Source organism: Microchirus variegatus (genome assembly GCF_963457635.1).
Source record: "Microchirus variegatus genome assembly, chromosome: 11".
In the NCBI taxonomy this organism is placed as follows: domain Eukaryota; kingdom Metazoa; phylum Chordata; class Actinopteri; order Pleuronectiformes; family Soleidae; genus Microchirus; species Microchirus variegatus.
In genome coordinates, this window is record NC_139812.1 from 181013 (window position 1) to 186363 (window position 5351).

Below are 5351 nucleotides of genomic sequence, written 5' to 3' on the forward strand. Positions count from 1 at the left end.
CACTGTGAGACAGCAGTGGACGCAACAGTCTAAATACAGCGGAGCAGGACATCCAACACAGCTGAATATGACTCTCTCTCTCTCTCTCTCTCTCTCTCTCTCTCTCTCTCTCTGTCTGTCCCTCCCCTGCGTGTATGTTTGTGTGTGTGTGAGTGAGAGAGTGAGAGAGTGAGAGAGAGAGAGAGAGAGAGAGAGTGTGTGTGTGTGTCTTACTGACTCACTCACACACACACTCTCTCAGCGAGGACACAGTGCATTCCTTTTCCTCTCATCTTAACCTTAACCTTCACAACTAAATGCTCAAACCTTTCATTTAACATTTAACCCCAAAATCCAAAATAAATCAATAAAAGCTCTTTAAAGGTGTGAAATGTCGTCCCACAGACAGGTTTGATTCCAAAATGTGTCCTCAAAGCCTCCGACAGACATGCACACACATGCACTATAAATACTATCAGTAAATACAAAGTCTAAAAATGAACTGATGTGTATGTTATTATTATAACATGTGAAGGTGTCAGATGAATAAGGTGACAGATTACACAAATGCCCAGAAGTCCTTGAAGGCCACATGAGATGTCAACAGCCAGAGGAGAAGCAGCTGAGAAAAAAACAAAACACTGCACGCACGCACGCACACACACACACACACACACACACACACACACACACACACACACACACACACACAGAAACTACTAAGGTTGGTGACTGGTTTGATGTGTGTAGTCAGTGCCAGTGCAGACAGCTTTGGACTTGACTTTAAATACAACACCAATGACTCATGACTGCACTTAGTGTTTGTAACTGAACAGACATGAGATTCTCTCCAGACTCACAACCTCAAACACAGAGTGGAGTCACTTCATTTAGCTTTAGTTTTACTATCTGACAAGACATCTTTGAAATGCCCCGTGAACCAGAGCCCTCAGAAGCTCCATGACACAGGAAGAATCTCAGTTATAAAACGTGTTTTAGAAGTGAAATGGAAGAAGGTTCATTTGTGCACCAGGTCTTGTACGAAGCTTAATACATTTTGGCACAAATTTGTCTCCTGGGGAACTTTAGTACATGTTTAATAAACTTTAAGAAGAAGTTTCTGGGAATAGCTTTATGCATTGCAAGGTTTCATGTTTTACGTATCATAGATTTGTCAACAGAGATGTTAGCATGTGCCAGAGTTTAACATTCTTCTTCACTTCATTGAGCATTCTACGCTGTGCTCTTACAATCATGGTTACAGGAAGGCCACTCCTAGGGAGAGTAGCAACAGTGCTGAACTTACTGTGGACTGATGAACATCAAGGATTTCAGAGATACTTTTTTAACCTTGTACAGTTTTATGCAAGTCAACAATTCTGAGAGCTGTTTTGTGCGAAGCATGTTTCACATCACGCAATGCTTCTTGAGAATAGTAACCTCAAAACTGGTGTGTGTTTTTACAGAGCAACTAACCAACCTTGTCTCATTGGTTGGACTCCAGGTCGACTGACTCCTGACTCCAATTAGCTCCTGGAGAAGTCATTAGCTCAGGGCTTCACATTCTTTTTCCACCCTGCACGTATATACACATATAATTGTTGGTGAGGTATTGTTAATCGTTGGAAGACTGTATTTGTTGTTGTGACTTAGATGAAGATCAGATCACATTTTATGACCAATTTATGCAGAAATCCAGATAATTGCTAAGGGTTCACATACTTTTTCTTGCAACTCTATATCTGTAGATGTAGTTTTTAGTAGTTTTGTGATGTGACCATCAGGTTCAACAGCACATGTTCTTAACTTGAATCATGTAAAAGAGAGGATAAGCAGGCTGATGTCATGTCGACATGTGAGAGAGGGGGATGATTGCTGCAGGCTGTGGACAAGTTTCCTCTGTGGTCTAGACATTTGGTGGAGAGTGATAAGAAGGGAGGGAAACTGTTCTCTGTAATGACTGCAGATAAACATGTGCACAACAAAATCACACAGATCACATTAAAAATCATTTCCTGTGCTTCAGACAAAACATGAAAGTCACCATGCAACTAACGACACGTGTACACGCACACACACACACACACACACACACAGTGTCAAAGCAGGAAACATGGGACAGATGATGTGAAAAGGAGGGATGTCATTTAAAAAGCTGACATCAACGGAACAGTCCAACTTCAAACATTATCATGTTTGATAAGGATTAAATATACACAATAAAGACACCTGACCATCACACCAACAGTGACTGTAATGACACGTTCAAATACACAGAACTTTACTATGGAGTTGGTCCCACTTTGCAGCTATAACAGCTTCCACACTTCTTCGATGATTTTCCTCAAGCATTTCTAAGTGAATTTGTGTCCACTCGTCATGTAGAGCATTTATGAGGTCAGGCACTGGTGTAGGACAAGAAGACCTGGCTCACAATCTCTGTTCCAGTTCATCCCAAAGGTTATTCTACACCAAACTCATCAAACAATGTCTTTAGAGGATATAAATATAATAGAAAAGGGTCTTCCTCAAACTCTTGCCACAGAGTTAGAAGCCTTGCATTGTCCAAAATGTGTTGGTGTGCTGAAGTGTTAAGATTGTCCTTCAGTGGAGATAAAGAGCTGAGCCCAAAGCCTGTATTTACAATAATTAGCTGAGCACTAAAAAAGGAAGCTCTTTCAAAAACATTTCAGGGTTAGTCTCTGTGAGAGATTCATGTAGAAATGCAGAACGTACAGTGTTTCTCCATTGGTTTGGCTCATTTCTTGAAACAGAAATTACATTCTCAAAATTCTAAGATCGTTTGGCAAAACAGTCTTACAGTTCAGCACAACACCATGGTTCACCTGCAAAAGCTCATATCTCTCCCATAACAGTTCACTTATGTGTCAAAACTAAATTTCTTTCTAATATAAATATATATCTAATATAAATGTTTAGATGTTTTGTCGCTGTGGCAGAGGACCATTGAAATATCCCTCATGTCCACCTCTCAGTCTGAGCCCAGTCCTTCATTGACAATGGTTACTCTACTAGTTTTTTTTTGTCTAACAGAATGCAATTGTGTAGAATACTGATTTTTTTCTTTAGGATTTTATGGTCAGAGCATCCTCTAAGGTTTGACATCACACATTGCAGTTAAAATAGACTAAACAATCGTTAAAATGTGGGTCCAGTCTCTAACAACTACCAGGGAAATGTCTAAAATCTCAATATGTAACAGAGGAGTGTTGTGTGTTTAATAACAGAACTGCTGATCACGACTGGCTTCACAAACCTGTCGCTGTATCTCAGTCCAGTGACTGTGTCAGTCTGTGCTACGGTCAAACAGAAAGTACTGAACAAGCCACTCGTCACTCGTTTGTGTGTCGCGTGTCAAACAAAGTCACGGCAGTTTCATGCAGCCGTGCAGTGATGACTCCGCCCACATTGAGGAGGGACTACATTGTAACTGGAAACCAAACACACCATGTTAGGGATGTTTCATATCAGAATGCACCTAAAATGCACTATAACCTTTACAGGTGAACTTAAGTTAACCTTCTGTAAACTTTTGAATGCACATGTCCAATTGTTCAATGTTGTTCTTTAACAAGGCGATTAACCGCAAAAATCACAGCAACTGTCTGATGTAGTGGTTCAATTGTTATTGAACTAAAAGTTCTGTTTCAATGATCATTTGTATTCAAACAGTCGTCTTCATCATGATGTTCAAATGCTGACATCATGAGACCAAGACACTTTGAAACTGATCAAGTTATTGAGACATTGAGATGTTTTGTTTTGAGATAAAGAAATTACTGTTGTATCCTTCTACTTAAATGCTCTGCTTTCATGTTAGAATATCAGTGTAGCACACACTACACTATTACCATTGTTAGCTAAAAACATTATAGTACCTAGAGTTTTACTCCATATGATGGAATTACTACCATACTGTTACTGAACTGTACTATAACTAACTTTTCCTCTTGACTTTGTAAATTGTATCACAGGAAAATAATGTTCACACTAAAACTAACTTATCTAAAAATCACACTTGAGATTAGTGTGTGTGTTTGTGTGTGCACTTGTATTTGTGGACACAATTTTAAAGGGCTTTTTGGGGATTAAGACCTGGTTTTAGGGTTAGAATTGGTTTTAGGTTAAGGTTAAGGTTAGGCACTTAGTGTGTGTATGTGTGCACATACACCAAGGATGCACGCGCAAATAGAAAGCTATAAATGCTTTGATCCCAAAGCAGATTTGTTCCATTAAGGACGTTCTTTATTGAGCTCACACCGAGCTGAGCTTTCTACTAATCACTGTGTAACTCTGTCCCACTGAGACACTGATTTTATTTCAGCATCAGTGTTTCACCACCAGCTTCTCATCTTCCACAAGAAAGATGAGTGTTCAGTGAAGTTCCCGGCCATGAGCCATGAAACTGAAGAAGAATAATTCCATCACATCCACTAATAACATCTGTGTACTGAATAAAAGCACTCTGGGAAATTGGGTTGAGACAAGATGGCAGATCATTTCCATCAGAGCCAATTCAGGCCAGGAGACAAAGTCACATTAAAACATCCACCAGACGAACAGTGTTATGAATACAAATGCTGAACCAAAGGGAGGAAAAAAAGCTGAATATGAATGTATCAATTCAAAGGACGACAGTGCTTTCACACCAAATGCAATCCAACTTTTTCACACTGAGGTTAAATACAAACGGGTGAGTAGACATCAGTGCAGGTGAATAACCATAGGTTTGTTTATTTTAATTGTATTTTTTTTATCGTATTGCCGTTTTGTCCGCACAGAAACAGTGTTTTGGTAGACCTGAAATGTGTGTATTTAAAAAAACACACACATTTCAAAATGCCGCCCTTGCATCTTCATGTTCACAACAAATATGATCATTTCGGAAAAGCACGATGTCACAGTGTCACCTCTCTTACACTGACATACACTGTCCCCATCTTCATCATCTTTCTCTTGTGCTTGGAGATTATTTAGCAGTTTTCTTTCAGTTTCTTTAAGTTTTTTTTCAATGAAAAGTAACTAAAGTCAGATATCACCGGAACAGTGTTGAGGATTAACAGTGAACTGAATCAAGCTCAATTCTGCAGCAGAACTGACCATTTATTTTGGCATTATGCTACTTTGTTGTTAGTCACTTAATAAAAAAAAAAAAAAAAACATAAACAAACATAGCGAAGACAGCATTATGTCAGTTACATTGGTGATCACTAAGGTGAGAAATATTCACAGATTCTGCAATCAATTATTCTCAAATGAAAAATCTAAGCGCTTTTACTGTAGTTAGACACACAATTATCTTTTATACAACCTAATTTAGATGTTTTTATTTTTTTTTAAAAGCAATCATA